Source organism: Sciurus carolinensis, chromosome 14, assembly GCF_902686445.1.
Source record: "Sciurus carolinensis chromosome 14, mSciCar1.2, whole genome shotgun sequence".
Lineage (NCBI taxonomy): Eukaryota > Metazoa > Chordata > Mammalia > Rodentia > Sciuridae > Sciurus > Sciurus carolinensis.
This window is the reverse complement of record NC_062226.1, coordinates 37,117,349-37,134,229: the sequence shown is the minus strand read 5'-3', so window position 1 is coordinate 37,134,229 and position 16,881 is coordinate 37,117,349. Positions and strand designations below refer to the sequence as shown.

Genomic DNA, 16,881 nt, shown 5'->3' with positions numbered 1-16,881 from the left:
GTGATTGTCTAAAGTTTACTGGAAGATAAGACACCTCCAGGAAAAGGGTTTAACTCTGACAGTCTGACAGCACTCTCAGGGATGCTAACCCCTGCTACTGAGAATATCGCCAGATCAGAACTTGGTTCCCTAGAGGAACAAGTTTTGATGGCTTCTTGTGGTCATAGTGAGGGAAGGGTTCCCTTAAACAAAAAGATTTCCTTGAAAGGCAGCTAGTCTTCCCTCCCCTTCTTATCCTACCTCCCCCACCCTGGACCCACAACTGGCCTGTGTAATTCAATCCAGATTCTTCTCATAGCCTATTTCTCAGTACATGTGTGCCCTTTTATTTACAGCTTTGGACAGACTGATTGGATAGCAGTTTACCAGCCTACATGCTTCTTCCACTGTCTGGGGGGCAGTGGGGAGCAGAAAACACTCTGACTTAGCTTCCTAGAGTCCAGAAGCCAGAAGGATCAGCCAAAGAGTAAGCAAGGTATTGACCACACTGAGCAGTTAAGAAGTAGCATAGGAGCCCTTTGTTAGTGTCCTGGCCACCTTACTCCTGCAAACACACACTTGAGAGCTGTCCTACACTGAAGCGGGCTGAGCTGGAACTTAGAGCATCCCTGGTATTTGCTCTCTCTGCTCTTGGAGGTTTCCTACTCCCTTGCTACTCAGCTACACCTATCATTGAGAGGCTTTATCCTGTCGCCTTGTTCACTGCTGCATTCTCGGTACCCTCATCTGAAGAGCTCAGTCTGTCAAGGTAGGAACTAAATCTTCCTAATTCCCTATAGTCCTCCTCTTTCCTCCTAATTTACATCCTCAAAAGAAATAAGATTTACAGCAATTTCTCAGTCTCGAGGGACTTACAGCTGTATTGCAATTAGAAACCAGGCACCTGGGAGTATAGGTGTGTATATGTGTCCACATAGTCATGTTGGAATGCAGAAAGGTGAAGAGAGTGTTTATTATCACTGTGATAATAAACACCTTGCACAGGAACCTTCCTAGGGCTTCAGATTTTACTTTAGCTTTGTTTATAGTTGTGCCTGAAAGGGACCTTAAGAGGTCTGTGAATGAACCCTCTGCCTCCAAATGGGTATATGAGTTGAACTAAGGAGGGAATCAAATGGTTGCCCTGGTGGAGAAAGCATCCACTTTCTGACTGAACCCATGGGGAAAAAAAAAAAAGAGTTTTATTCTCTAGATATAATCCCTTTTAAACAGAAAGCCAGGTTTTCCAGACTTTCATGGAGTAAAGGAAAGCCACCCTTTGCAGTGAGGGTCAGTGATTTTTAGCCTGTTCTTTCCTAGCCATAATTTCCTAGTGCTGCAATCTCCATTCATTGAATTGGGGCTTTGAGAGCTTGAGGCACTGCTAGGAAGTAAAAAGCTTGGGACTTGTTGAGGGTTCTGTTCAAGCTGTTCTCTGTCAGTGATAATTTTTAAAGGTGCCTGCACGGTTTTCAGTTCATAAGGGAGAAAATAGACTTGGGGAAAAAGAAGGTATGCCCATACAAAGTAGTCCTAGAGGAGAGCGCATCTGCTTCAGGCCTTTTCCAAGGTGTTTGTATTTGGCTTTTAGGTGTGGACTTTTGCCTGAACTTTAACACAACATAGGTAAGAAACCAAAAGCAAAGCAACTTCTGTGCTTCGAAAGAGGACACTATATAGGGAGCCTAATTAGGAAGCAGCTGGTGTGTCTGGGACAGCTTCAGCCTAGGTCCTTCCAGCACACTCCCAGCATGCTGCCCAGTCTTACTTGGAGACCAAAATAACATGAAACCAGTTAGAAACAGTAGCCTGAGCGAAGAACAGCTATACTCTACCCCAGGGAAAGACAGATGACCTCCTGGGCGTTGGCTGCCATTCCATTTGTGGTATCAGACTCCTGAGGCCATAGCCAGGTGCACAGGCATCCAACAGCTTGTTTATTCTCTTTTTTACAACTCAGGCCCAGACACCACAAAAGTCCCTGTTACCACCACTTCTTAACTACCCAGATTCTTTCAGCAGCTCTCCCAAATTTCGTAGAGAAGTACTTGTAGAAAATTCAGACCTCCTGTCTAATTTCATGGCATCTAAAGATTGAGAACTTTCACAGCTGGAAAGTAGATATACAAGCTGACTTTCCTAAGTTCATGTACAGAACAAAGTTTATGTTCTGGAAAGTTAAGTCTACTATTAGTGAAATTAACCAATATTATTTCATAAACACTTGGTTTAGCAGCCACAAAGAAAAAGAAGAGATGATTTCTATCAGTAAATCATTTGTTTTGCTTCCTGTTTTCCCAATGCTAACAAACCATGCTCCTTTGCCTTTGCCCAGGGTCTAAGTCCTAGGGTTCCTTGAAGGTGCCTTTGGGGGTCTCCATAGGGGGAAAGGGAGTCAGAGTATACATCTCCCCTGCTTCAACCAGAGCAACTATTTTGTGTATTTGAGCTGAAAAAAAAAAAAAAAATTTTTTTTTTTTTTAAACCACTGTTCTATCCCTTGTCTCACATCTGAAACGTACTCTTTGCTGGCCTCTTCAAGAAGCATACTGACAATGATTTTAGCAAAATTATTACTCCTTCAAATTGAACTGTTACTCTTGAACATCCTGCCAGTGCCTTAGACATAGCAGAATGCAATTGTAGATGCTTGTGGCTTGCTTGGTTGATTAGTGACTCACTAAGTGATATTAATTAATAACCCCAGAATGCTTCTAGTTCAGAAAAGAAAGTACAGCTTATAATTAATTTGGATTTGTTTTGATTTTACCATTTCTGATCTTTGCTACTGGAATTAATCACACAGTCTGAAGCAAACCATGCAGACATGGGTTGTTGCTGATGTAAAGGATACCTGAATAGCTCAACCTAAAGAAAGTACTCCTGTAAGTTTCTAAGAAAGTGTCCTGGGGTGAAAGGTCAACTGAGTAATTATTGGAAAAGACCAGAGACAGAGATTTAATAAGATCCCATAGTCTTACCTGTCATTTTGTTGTTGTTGTCTTTTTATTTTGTTATTTAGTACTGCTTGCTTTTGTTAACAAATTACCTGTCTGGACAGTTTTCAGAACCACTCAGTGTCTTGATTGTGGAAAAATGAGGATCTTTTTCTCTGCTCAGATACACTTGTAGTACCATCTAACCTGTTTATCAGCAGCCTCCAGTACACATCTTCATTTGGGAGGTGGTTGGCTCTATTGTGTCTTTAATTAACTTACATGTTTTATAAAAGTTTATTTATAAAGCTAAATTACAGAAAAGGGATATTAACGGAAAAGTTTGCCAAATTCAAAAACATCTGCAAATTTCATTAGTAATATACTCGGTGTAAATTTCTTTGTTTTAACAAATACACTACAATTATATAGGAGGCTAATATTAAGGGAATTAAAGGATGTACAGAAGTCAGGTATAGGTATACACCTATAGTCCCAGCTACTCAGGAGGCTTAGGCAGGAAGATCACAAATTCTAGGCCCAGAGCTGGGATTGTAGCTCAGTGGTAGAGCACTTGCCTAGCATGTGTGAAGCACCGGGTTTGATTTTCAGCACCACTTATAAGTAAATAAAATAAATGTCCATTGATAACAAAAATATATATTAAAAAAAATTTTGAGGCTAGTCTGGGCAACTTAAGTGAGACTCTGTCTCAAAATAAAGTGAAAAGGGATAGGGATGTAACTCAGTGGTAGAACACACCTGAGTTCAATTCCCAGAGTCCCCCCCCCCAAAAAAAAGATACACAGAACTCTGAATTCCCTTTGTAACTATTCTGTAAATCTAAAATTATTCCAAAATGGCTTATTTTTAAAGATTTCTACACAACAATAAAGGTCTTCACAATGAAGAAAAAAACCAAATAGTAAAATATCTGGGACAATCTGAGCATCAAAATCAATAATACCAGTAATGGATAATGACCCGTTGAGTTTAAAAAAAAAAAAAGAATCCAAACTTATACCAAATAAATAAATGAAGAAAGGAAGGAAAAGGAGAATCTTTTTTATATTAAAATTACAACTAATAAATGTACAAGGAATAGTAGAGAGAATTTTTTTCATTTTCAACCATCATAGTAAATGACTAATTCAGTTAATAATCATCAATGAATGTTAAAAAGATTAGATGAAAACATGCTGGGAAACAGGACATTTACACAGTCTGAAAGTAATCTCCCCATAGGTTATCTATTAGTTACAAAGGAGAACACGGTAACTGCACAGTGGAGAAGCCTGGAAGATACTGTCATAACCAAAGGTTCAAAGTTAGCATCATCAGTAACATTACCAAATAATTTCCGGAGTTAAGTTTTGTTTTGTTTGTTTTGTTTTTTCTTTCTGCATTGTGTCTGCTTCTTCTGGACTCCAGCTTTCTGTTTTTATTCTACTCTGTTCTTTCTCTTACAGCTTGCCCTTGAAAGTCTAGTCATCTTGATTCATATTTAAGAATCAAGCATTAAGCCACTCAGGAGGCTAAGACAGGAGGATTGGGAGTTCAAAGCCAGCCTCAGCAACAGTGAGGTGCTAAGCAATCAGTGAGACCCTGTCGCTAAATAAAATGCAAAATAGGGCTGGGATGTGACTCAGTGGTCAAGTGCCCCTGAGTTCAATCCCCAGTACCCACCCCCCCAGAAAAGAATCAAGTATTAAAAACCTGATTGGAAATCTTGTGGGAGTGAATAGGCATATCAGCTGGTGAATTTGTATGGTGGGCATCTGCAGCAAGCTGGCTCTTATGGGGGAACCCCCGAGAAGTCTATATCTAATGGTCTTCTCTGGGATAATCAGTTTCTGCAGAGAAGTTATACGCCAGGGCTAAGGGTAGAATAAATCAGTCTAGCTGTTGGTATTCTCCTGAAACAGGAGTCTAGGAATTCTCCAATAGAGATTTTCATTTTTCCAGTTTCCATTTTGGCCCCTCATTCTCCTTATTTCTGTGCCTTGTTTTCCTGAGTCTAACATAGTTCCACATATATTTCTCTGAAAAATCTCCAGATTCCTTTGGGAGAAGGAGAGGGGTCGTTTCCTGACAGTGTAGGGTTGATGGTGGGAATTGGGAGTCTTAAATTTGCTGCTTCTAGTTTTTAACTGTTTAGTACTTCACCCTACTTTCAGAGTACTTGGTTTCTAATTCCTGACTCATTCTAGGATTCTTCAGAGATGAATCTATTTGCATGTTTGATGGCATCTCCCTCTGTATGCACTGATTTTGTATCAAATATTTTTTCTTCTTTGTCTTTTTGTTGAGAGTAATTTTTGAGAGATGACAAAGGGATACCTTTACTCTGTTTCTTAAAACTTTAAATTTCATAGGTACATATCTTTTCTTTGAAGTTTTACAAAAGATTCTGGTCCTGCCACCCTGCAGTCTGCTGAAGTCCTAAGCAGATTTTTTTTTTTCCTTTTTTACCCTCCTAAGTTATGACAACAGATCCAATATATAACTCTAAAAAAGGAATTCCTAGCATTTTAAAAATTTTATTTATTTATACGTGGAGCTGAGGATCGAACCCAGTGCCTCACACGTTAGGCAAGCGCTCTACCACTGAGCCATAAGCCCAGCCCAGTTCTTAGCATTTTTAAAAGAGTAGTAACAATGCTTTACTCTTCTACAAAATGTGTAGTTTACAAAGTACTTTCATACACACTTCTGAGTAGGTTCCTCCTCAAATCTATTGCAGGAGCTCCCTCTCTCCTCTTAGTCTCCACATTCTTTTTTTAACCTAGTAACTTCCCCTAAAATAGCCTGGTCCAGGCATAGAAGTGCTCAGTAGCCAATGGTTATGGTCATATCTGCTTTATTTTCACTACCCCTAAATTTCTCTCTTGCTTAAGAAAGTTGTCACGTAGTCACTGAGTTCTGAAGAATGTTATAATTGAGTGGAGAAAGGGACCCTTATCCAGTCGATTCATATTTACCAAAGGTTGCTGTCCCATTGTAGGCAGTTGTATGGCTTGTTTGTGGGGCTCTTTTTCTTATCACTTGATGATAATGAATATTACAATTATTTATATTTAGTATTAATTCATTTAATGTGGTAGGTGTTAACTTCTATCACCATTGTACAGGAAATGGGGACAAGGAAAAGCTAGATAATGCCCAGGATCACACAACATACCAATAGCTATTATGTCATTTTCTTTTTTTTTTTTCTTTTTTTTTTTTTTTTGGGTGCTGGGGATCGAACCTAGGGCCTTGTGCTTTCAAGGCAAGCACTCTACCGGCTGAGCTATCTACCCAGCCCCTTATTATGTCATTTTCAAACTATTAGTGCATTCAATAAACAAACTTAACTGATAGACAATTTAGATAATTACTTTTTTTTTTTTTCTTTTTTTTTGCCATGCTGGGGATTGAACCCAGGGCCTTGTGCTTATGAGGCAAGCACTCTACCAACTGAGCTATATCCCCAATCCTTTTTCATTCTTTTATTGGTTTTTTGTTTGATTTTTGGGTGGTTTTTGTTTGTTTGTTTTTGGTACCAGGGATTAAATCCAGTGGTGCATAACCAGTGAGCCATATCCCCAGCCCTTTTTTATATTATATTTAGAAATAGGATCTCATTGAGTTGCTTTAAGACCTCACTAAGTTGCTGAGGCTGACTTTGAAATCACGGTCCTCCTGCCTCAGCCTCCCAAACTGCTGGAATTAAAGGCATGCGCCACCGCGCCCAGATAGTACATTTTAATTATATAAAATAAGGGGTTTCAGTTTTGGCATGTTTGTACATGCAAATAGCATACTTTGATCATATCCCCCCGCATTATCTTCCCTTACCATTACCTCTACTACACTTAATACCATTTTGTGTCTTAATTGAAATGTTATGGTTACTGAATCCATGGATTTGTGTTTTTCTTTCACTTCTGGAATATTTTCTACCATTATCACTTGTAATTACCTCTTCTTGATTCTCTGCTATGAACTCTGACTAGAGAAGAATGTTAAGCCTTCCCATTCTATCTTGTATCTCTCAACTTCTCTTCAATTTTTTCCTGTTTGTGTTATATTCTGTGTAATTTCTTCAGCTCTGTCCCATGCTGCTCACTATGAGATTTTACCCGTTATTTAAAATATTTTCACGTTTAGCTGGTTTATATTCTGTATTTGGCCTTTTTTGGGGGGTGGGGGTTGCTGGAGTTTGAACCCAGGGTCACGTAACCATTAAGTCATATCCGCAGCCCTTTTTTAATGTTTTATTTGAGATAGCATCTTGCTAAGGCCCTAGGGTCTCGCTAAGTTGTTAAGGTTGGTTTCAGACTAGAAATCCTCCTGCCTCAGCTTCTCCAATTGCTGGGATTACAGGTGTATGCTGCCACACCCAGCTATATTTGGCTTTTTGATATGTGAAGTCCTGGCAGTCTAAATCAATTATTTTATTGTTTATTATTCACTTAGGGTTTCTTGCCTCCATGTATATTATGATCATTGATTATAAACTAATTTTTGCATGCTTTTTAATTTTGAGAATTTGTGGGCTTAAGTTAGGAGATATTTTTCTTCAAAGATTTGTAGCTCCTGCTAAAAGATAAGGGGCACCACCAAACTTGGATCATTTGAACGTCCTCCAAGGGTCCCAGTCTAAGCAGGAGTCTCAGGTTTAGTTCCCTTATCTTTCCAGTGGTTCAAGACTTGTCATCCTAAAAGCAATGATGCTTTTGGTTCAGGCCCATAAGGAACCCCTTCATGATTTTTCAGTCCTTTGAGGGATTGGGAGAGTAGCCTTGGAGATTTCTATTTACTGTGATCACTGAAGTGCTTAAAAATCTGTGCTACATGGGATCTAGTGTTTTGCAGTGTAAAATTTCCCCATATTATCTCATTCACAATGATGCAGAAAACAGAACTCTACATAACTTAATATTCTACTTTTTTATTAGCTTTATAAGCCTTTTTAATGCTATTGAACATTTCTTTGTATGCATAATTTTTATGGTTTCATTATTTTCCATTGCATTGATAAACTTTAATTAGCCTTTTAAAAATTATTTAGAATATTCTCATTTTTCTATTTTTTTACGTATGCTGCAGTAAACATCATTGGTAAATATGAGATAAGTCAAGGGGCATGAGGCTGTAAGGGAAAAGCATAACTGTTACTTTAGGACAAAGGTTGCTAACTCACAAGCCTTATAGGAGCCAGGCAAATAAGTAAAGCGCACAGTTCAGAGTTTAAGATCTTGGCATTAAAGATCTATTTACTAAGCATTTTATCAGGACTCAACTTTTGGGGGTTTTTTCTTCCTTATTTTCCTTCTCTCTGTCATAGTCTGTTTCAGGACCTACATGTTGACATGGCTCCATCTAGCCTGCTGTACATATTATTCAGTAGCTTTATCAAACAAACTAGTGCCCTACTGTGTGTCAAGATTCTGTGCTCAGAATTATCTATCATGATATAAGACACAGTCTCATTCTTTAAAGATATACTTTTATCAATAGATAAATAGCCAAATAAAATGGCCAAGGCTTGGTACTAAATGAGTTGTATAGACAGTCGGTATTGAAGAAGGTTAGGAGAACTTCCATGATAAATAAAAGCTTCTAGATATCTTCCCAGTGGAATGAACTAACACTAAGAATTTGGAATAGATTTCAATGGAACATAGGATAAGAAGCAACTTTGAGTGCCACCTTAAAGAATTCGGCTTTATCCTTGGATGGCAGGGGCCACTGATAGCTTGTTGAAGGCAGTGCTTTGGGGAAATTAAATTTGTGTCAAAATGTATATGGTACCTGGGAGGATAAAGCCAGAAGTAAAGCAGGAAAACTAGTTAGAAGACTAATTCAGGAGAGAGGTAAGGCAGACCCAAATTAGGATGGTAGGAATAGGGATAGACTCTGGTATCTACTAGGCTAGTGGATATTTGATTCTGGAAGTTCAATAAGAATGTAAGATTCAGAAATCAATAGCAAAGATATGGGAAGGGTTAAACACAACTTAAGTTGAAAAAGACTTCAGATCTGAAACTTGCTGTAAGTCTGCATTTAAATATGGGCCAAGTATTATTTTATTAAATAATGAGGAAAGAAAGATATAAGAAGTAGAACTAGGAGGATTAGTGTTACAGAAACCAAAAGGAAGTGTTGAAGTAGGAGAAGATGGCTAATCAGGTCAAGACAATTCAGATGATAAGTTAAAAAAAATTAAAACTGCTTCACACAATTCCAATATTACAAGAAGGCAGATTCCTGGTAATTAAGAAATGGTGAAGGAGCCAGGCATGGTGCATAATCCAGCAACTCAGAAGGCTGAGGCAGGATCACAAGTTTGAGGCCAGCCTCAGCAATTTAGCAAGACCCTAAGCAACTTAGAGAGACCCTGTCTCAAAATTAAAAAAAGGGCTGGGGATGCGTCTCAGTTGGTTAAGTGCCCCTTGGCTTCTATCTGTGGTGCCAAAAAGAAGAAAAAAAAAGGAAAGAAAGAAGAAATAAATGGCGAAGGAAAAAATAGAGTTAACAGGTCCTTCTTTTATGAATTTTAATGTTGAAAAGGCAAAAGAAAGAGAATTATCTGAGTTGACATGCCAGTGATAACCTCTGCTTTCTGGTTCACCTGAGATTCCCCCAGTTACAGGGCTCTCATAGACTTCTGCCTCTGTGGAACCACGTGACATCCTTCAAAAGGCTGCTACTGCTTTTTTAAAAAAACAACTTTATTGAGATATGACATTCCTTACATTTCACCATTTGAAGTATCGAGTTCAGTTGTTTTTAATGTATTCATAGAGTTGTGCAACTATGACCACAATCTAATATTTTCATCATTCCCAAAAGAAACCCCATACTCACTAGCAGTTATTCCCCCATTTCTCCCTCTGTCCAACCTCTGGCAGCTACTGGTCTATTTTTGTCTCTGTACATGTACCTGGTCCAGACATTTCATATAAATGGAATCAAAAAATGGAATTTTTTCATTTCTTTGTTTTCTTTCACAAAACATGTTTTATTGGTTCATCTGTATTGTGGCATGTATCAGTATTTCATTCCTTTTTATGCTAAATAATTTCCCATTATGTGGATATCCTGTGTTTTGTTTATCCTTTCATCTGTTGAACATGTTGGTAGTTCCCATTTTTTTAATATTATAAATAATGCTCCTGTGTACTTATTCTTTTGGAGTCACTGGTATTACAGGCATGTGCCACTCACTGCCCACTGCACCTGGCCTAAGCATCTTCTTCTTTTTTTTTTTTTTTTTTTTTTTTTTTTTGGTACCAGGGATTGAACCCAGCAGGGGAACTCAACACATCCTTAGCCCTTTTCATTTTTTATTTTGAGACAGGGTCTTTCTAAGTTGCTTATGGCCTTGCTAAATTGCTGAGGCTGGCTTTGAACTTGTAGTCTTCCTGCTTCAGCCTCCCAAGCTGCTGGGATTACAGGCATGCACCACTGCGCCCAGCCAAAGCTTCTTCTCTCTCTCTCTTTTTTTTTTTTAATATTTTTTTAGGTGTTAATAGACCTTTATTTTATTCGTTTATTTATATGTGGTGCTGAGGGTCAAACCCAGTGCCTCACGCATGCGAGGCAAGCGCTCTACCACTGAGTCACAACCACAGCCCCCCAAAGCTTCTTTTTTGACAAGAAAACAGGGGTTTTCTCTTCCAAGCCTTGAATCGAGTCTGCTCGTCACCCATTCTCATTACACCCAAGTAACATTCTTTTGATTATTATTCTTCAATAGCATGTCAACGTAACACTTTCTAAATGCCAAGCACTGTATGTACTAGGTTTTATGAGAAACCTAAACCTGTCTTATGTACTGGATAATGGAAATACAAAGATATAAATATAACTTGGATCTTGGTAGTCAAGAAGAAATGCTTAAGTGGATATGCAAAAAAGAACAATAGCCATGCTAAGAAGTGATACATGATATACTTAAATCAAAACCTCTCCTGGATTTATGTTAGTTTCTGATGATGTTTGTATCTAAAATGCAATGAAATTAGAAAAATAATGACAGTATATTTTCTCTTATGAAATGATGATGACAGTTGATGCAGAGTTATTTTGATATTGTTTTAGTGATATCACTGGACAGTTAAAAAATTGACAATCCTAGCTGGGCATGTCTGTAATCCTAGCTATTAGGGAGGCCAAGGCAGAAGGATGGCAAGTTTGAGGTCAGCCTTGGCAATTTAGCAAGACTCTATCTCAAAAAAAAAAGGACTGGGGTTGTAGCTTAGTAGTAGAGTGCCCCTGGGTACAACCCCCAATTTAAAAAAGAAAAAATTTGGCAATCCTGTATTGATCCTACAGGTTTTGCAGATTGGGTTGTTGTGTGTGTGTGTGTTGTTTTGTCTTGTTTTTTTCGGTACCAGGGATTGAACTCAGGGGCACTTAACCACTGAACAATATCCCAGCTCTTTTTATTTTGAGACAGGTTCTCTCTTAAGTTGCTTAGGACCTCGCTGAGTTGCTTAGACTGGCTTTGAACTTGTAATCCTCCTACCTCAAGCGCCCAAGATGCTGGCATTACAGGTGTATGCCACCACACCCAGCTTGAGCCCACAATTTTGTTGGGAATTTTTCTTTCCTGTCTTTGAAATCAACCTGCAGTCACTGGTTCAGAAAACAGAGATCTTAGATAATTCTGAAGATGGCCAGGTGTAAATCTGAATGAACAGAGGCAGTAAAGGGGAGATGGGCTTATGAAATAGGTTTGAAGCTATTCAAAGTAAGGTTGGGTGGAGGAGAGTAAACAGCCAAGGTGGAGGACCCTGGAAGCCAAAATAAGGAGCTTCAACTTTTGAGAATGACAAACCATTACGAGGGACAGGAGAAGTGGTGTGTTGAAGAAAGATGGCGCTTTAGGAAAATGAATCTGGGAGTACTGAAAGGTAAATTGCAAGTGGGAAAACTAAGAGGCTATTGAAATTTATAGTGTATTTGTATTTTGTTTCTAGCTCTAAAATAATTTGATCTTTCATCAAAAACCATTTAGATTATTGGCAGTACTGGTTGGGAAGTAGGTGACAATGTTGTCTGTGATGTTGTGAAATTAAGCCAAGCACTGAAAGTATGAGAGTTGCCACCTTCCACAGGTGACTGGATACCTTTCCCAGGCACATTGCAATGGTTAGTTTAGCCTCACAGAACTATCAGGGATACTCTGGACCCAGAACTCTCACACCAAGCAGCTATAACTCCAAACACTTGGTCAGGGAAGCTGACTTTGCCTAGCCTACAGCCGTTTATCCAGTTGTCTTAGTGATCCGTATCAGTTCAGGAAGAGGTCCTTTCAGCCTCCCTGAGAGGACTGCTAATAGTTGGTTAGTTTTATGAACTGCAGCCTCCCTCCCTCCTTCTCTTCCTCGTTGTTTCTTACGTTGTCGGATCAGGGGGCCATGGCCCCTCAAACAAGCCAAAGTGGGAGATGGATCATTAGCCACTTTCATTCTTCTCTATAATTCATCTCAGTCAGCCTGGTGTCAGAGGATACAGGCCTCATGGGGAAGAAGAAGCAAGAAGGAGAAAGAAAGCTACATTTCTTCTAGATCCTGAGAGGGAGCTACTGTGGTCTTGGATTGTGGATTCTCTGAAGGTTTTTTTAGGCTTCACTGTGGAGTCCAGATAGTGTATCAGCCCTCCTTATCTGTAGGTTCTGTATTTGTAGATTCAACCAACTATGGATCACAAATATCCAGGAGGGGGAAATTGTGTCTGCATTGAACATTTTTTGGTAGAAAAAAAGAGTAAGCTTTGTACAGACTTTTTTCCTTGTCATCAATCCTAAATAATACAGTATAACAACTATTTATACAGCATTTATGTTGTATTGGGTATTATGTATAATCTAGAAATGTCTAAAAGTATACAGGAGAATATGCCTAAGTTAGATGCAAATACTGTGCCATTGTATATAAGGGACTTGAGCATTTTCAGACTTTGATATCCGCGGGGCTACTGGAACCAGTCCCCGACACACTCCAGATACCAAAGGACTGTAGGGAGCCTTGGGAGGGGCTATAGTCAGGAATACTGCTTGGGGTCCAAGCCCACCTTGAGAGCATCTCTGTATTCAAGGGTAGCAGCAGAGAGCAGTGGCATGAAATAGAGTGCTGCCACTTACTGTGCAAGCGGCTCTTTCTCTACTCGTATTCGCACAGCACTAGCCCAGAACCTGAACAGGAAAGGGGCGGGAAACTCAGTAGTTCTATAGACAACTGAGATTTTTCTCTGGTCTGAGAGAGACCACTCCCTTTCCTCAGCCTTCCTTTCCCTGGGAAGATGGGCTTCCTGACCTCAGCCTGGCTGAAGGATTCTGCCTCTACAGAAGCCCACTTTGACCCAATTCAGGACTGACCTAATGTATGTGAGAAGCCCAGTTCTCCTTCAGCTAGTAGACCTGAAGATCCAGAACTGAATTGGACCTGTGTTAGGAGGGGGACCTGCAGCCACTTTGGTCCTAAGCCCCATGATCACCCTGTGTGGGGCAGAAGCCTTCCTGCAGCCCAGTCTGTTTAGACAGACAGACCCTGTCCATTTGCCTGAGGAGCACTCTAGGAAGCCTAGTGCTAAGACTAGTCAGGCATCCACAAGGACTGAGCTGGGTGTTTCTTCTGATAGAATGGTCCCTGCAGCCTCCTTCAGGGCTTCAGGAATCCCCTCCCAGGCCGACTGCTCCACCCTAAGGCTAGTCTGGAATCCTAGTGAGAGGAAAAAGCTGGAAAACAAGGAGCCATTCAGAGTGGGTGAAAAGAAGGCGGGGAGAGGTTTCTGACTAAGGTCTGAAAGGAGGGCCAAAGGAAGGAAGCTCCCAGGCTCAGCCCAGGCTATTTCCCTGACACTCCTAAGACCTGGGCTAGGCCCAGCTCTCCCTATTTTTCTTTTGCTGTATTGAGAGCCTCCATCTTCCGGCACCGGCACCGCCTGCCCTCCAGACTGACTCCTCTCTGCACCCTCCCCTTCCCTAGGCTAACAGGCCCACAGGGACTGATGGGGAGGGAGGCTGAGTGGCTCTACTGTGGGCATGCCTGCTCTTTTCCCTCCCCCCTTCCCTTAGCAGCAACGTCACCCGCAGCACCAGCACCAGCAGCCGCGGCAGCAGCAAGGAGATGGGCTGGGATTGCGCAGCCTCCCTGCATTAGCTAGGATGCCATTGTATTAGCAGAAATCAGATCTTAGGAAATCAGCCCAGCTCCCCCTGTGTGGTCCTGTGGAACAGTGCCTCAGCTGGAACTGTCCAGGTAGAGCTCGGTGGGAGTGCAAAAGGAACAGGAGCCTCCTGGTCCAGCTCACGGCTCCTTACCAGAGGTATGGCTCAGCGGCACTGGGGGAGGGGAGCGGCAGAGCCTAAGGATTTCTGATCAACATTTGGGCCCTGGCTCGTGAGGGTTGGCTTTGTGTCTCTGAAAGAGAATGAGTGTTAACAAGTACCAGACAAGCTCATCCATGCATACATTTGGCTACCGCACAGGAATGGGGAAAAGCAGAGGCTTGTGCTAGTGCTATAATGCCATTTTGTCAAGAAGCAGAAGATCCTGTGCTTGCTTTCTGGGCATTTATAATGAAGCTGCTGTAGCCGATATAATCAGGGTAGGGAGTGTTAGGTCTAGAAACAAAGGCTTAATGGGAGGAGACCCCTAACGCTACTGTAAGTTTATGATGGAATCCATACAGGGATCCACACAGCTTTCAAGAGGGGCTGGGCAGCCTTTCCCTTCACACCCATTTGTACATGTGTGCACACTGGCACACATACTGTATCTTCTGGTACTGTGGGAGCCACTCAGCTCCAAATTAGGATGAATTAAGAAAGAATGTTGACCAAGATGTTCCATAGCCTGGGGGGCAGGGGAGCAGTCCTTGCAATAACTGTTATAATTCGCCTTCTTATACAGACTCAGCTTCTTCCTAGTAGGAAGAGACCAAAGCATAAGCTAAGTTAACATTCCCAGTTCCACCCTCCTTCTCTCTTCCCTTCAGCCTTGCCCCGGAGAAAACTTATTCAGGAAAAAGGCTCACCATCAGGACCTTAAGTCAAGGTCAGGTTGCTTGAGAATAGAACAGTACCAATGTCTCCCCCATCTTCCTTCAGGGGGCCAAAAAAGAGGAATGGTTCTGTGACTAGCAGAAGGACACTGAGGACCAAAGACAGGGAAACTAGTCTTCTGAGGTTTTCCTGTTGCTGAGCAGGTAGAGAGTCCCTTAAATTTCAAAAACATGATAATGGGAGACAAGAGTTCCCTGGTGTGCAAATATATGTTTGAGGTATGCCCTGGAAACTTGTGGAAGTGCGTTAGTTCACAGAAGTATCTAGGAATATGAACAACAGAGCAGGGGAAAGTGGGTTTCCAGGACCATGAATGGGGCAGGGAGATGAGTACTGGGAACTGGAGCAGGAAGGGCAGGAGGCAGGATTGACCAAATGTAGGAGAGCATGGGAGCAGTAACAGGAAAGGGACTATGGGCTCAGAGAACGGAGGTGAATAGGTATGGCTCTAACCAGTGACGCTAAAGTGTAGGCCTACCCAGGAGGTGGGAAACAGCCCTCTAGGAACAGGGTAGAACAGGGTAATCACAAGGACTTTAGGAAGAGGGTGTGGCCCTGATCTTTTTCTTTGGGAGACAATTATGATGGAAATGTTGAGAATTGGACAAACCTGGGTTCCGATCCCATCTCAACTATAATTGTGGGGAAGCTACTTAAACACGCTAAACTTCAAGTTTCTTTTCTGTAAAATGGGAATTATTATGCCTACTTGAAAGTGTTGTAGTGGATGTCTATTGTGTAAATTCTCAATAAATGATCACTAATAAATAGCATTGTTTTGATGGACCAAGAGACCCATTTGTGACCAGAGTCAGTAAAAGGGCTCTTATGAAAAGTTTTCCCTGGATCTGGAGAGCTAGACCTCACAACTTCATGCTGGCTGAGCTTACCCCTCTACTAGCATAGCTAGAGGGCTCATCTTCTGAGAGATCTTCTTTCAACTTTCTTCTTATTCTGGATTCTCTATTCCTTCTCCAGCTTCATCTTCCATGTGTCTCCATTTAACCAGGGTAGAAAAGAAGTCTAGAATGAGCTCTTCCACCTGTTTTCTCTTTGCCTTTGTCAGTTATGGGCCATAGTATTAAACTTGTTTTGACATAGGACAAGTCAGTCTAAGGAGTCTTAGATATGCTCTCAGTAAATGTTTTCTATGGTATTTGAAATCAAGTCAAATGTACAATATTCTCTCATTACATTCTTAATGGAACAAGAAAATTTTTCAAAAATTAGAATTCCTGAGTCTCATCTTAATTTTGTTATATATTCACTGAGTGGTCGTAAGCAAGAAATTTCATTTTTCTGGGTTATCACTTTCCTTATTTTTAAAAATGAAGATGGCCCTGCCTATTTTGGTTAGTTGGTATGAGGATCAATGAGATATGACATATATAAAAAGTGCTTTGTAAAATATGTGAAGGGGGTAGGGCAAGGCATTAATACAAAATCTCATGAGATGCCTGCAGAACTTCTCCATAGTTGATCAGATTGGATTGTCTATGGAGGAACTGTTGGCAGACTTTGCCCTTGGTTCTATGGAGATTGAGGAGGAGTTAAGATCTTCTCTGAGATACACAAATGTAAAATAAATGAATCAGTGGGTAAAGGGGCTTGACACTTAAAGTACGATTCCATATAACCAAAATGTAAAAGCCAAAACTATACAGTACTTAGAAGAAAAACAAGGAAAATTTTTTTATGATCTTGGGTAAGGTAAAGATATCTTAGTATACAGAAAGTTATAATCCTAAAGAAAAAACTGAAGAATTGGACTTTGTAAGAATTAAAAACTTTTGATATTAAAAAAAGAGAAAAAAACAACATTAAGAAAACAAACAGGGGCTGAGGTTGTAGCTCAGTGGTAGAGGACTTGTCTAGCACTGGGTTCGATTCTCAGTGCCACATAAA

General features: G+C 40.6%; 1 protein-coding gene across 4 annotated transcripts in view; it reads left to right on the top strand.

The window, feature by feature from the left end:
- The window catches only part of Rusc2 (RUN and SH3 domain containing 2), a 58,689-nt gene that overhangs the window by 22,644 nt on the left and 19,164 nt on the right, over window positions 1-16,881 (top strand). The window contains exon 1 of one of the 4 annotated variants that reach the window (XM_047525809.1): window positions 14,000-14,237. The exons of the other annotated variants lie outside the window; for them this stretch is intronic. The gene's annotated coding sequence lies outside the window, so the exon portion shown is untranslated. Of the gene's footprint in view, window positions 1-13,999; window positions 14,238-16,881 lie in introns of those variants that run through there. 4 annotated transcript variants of the gene reach the window in all.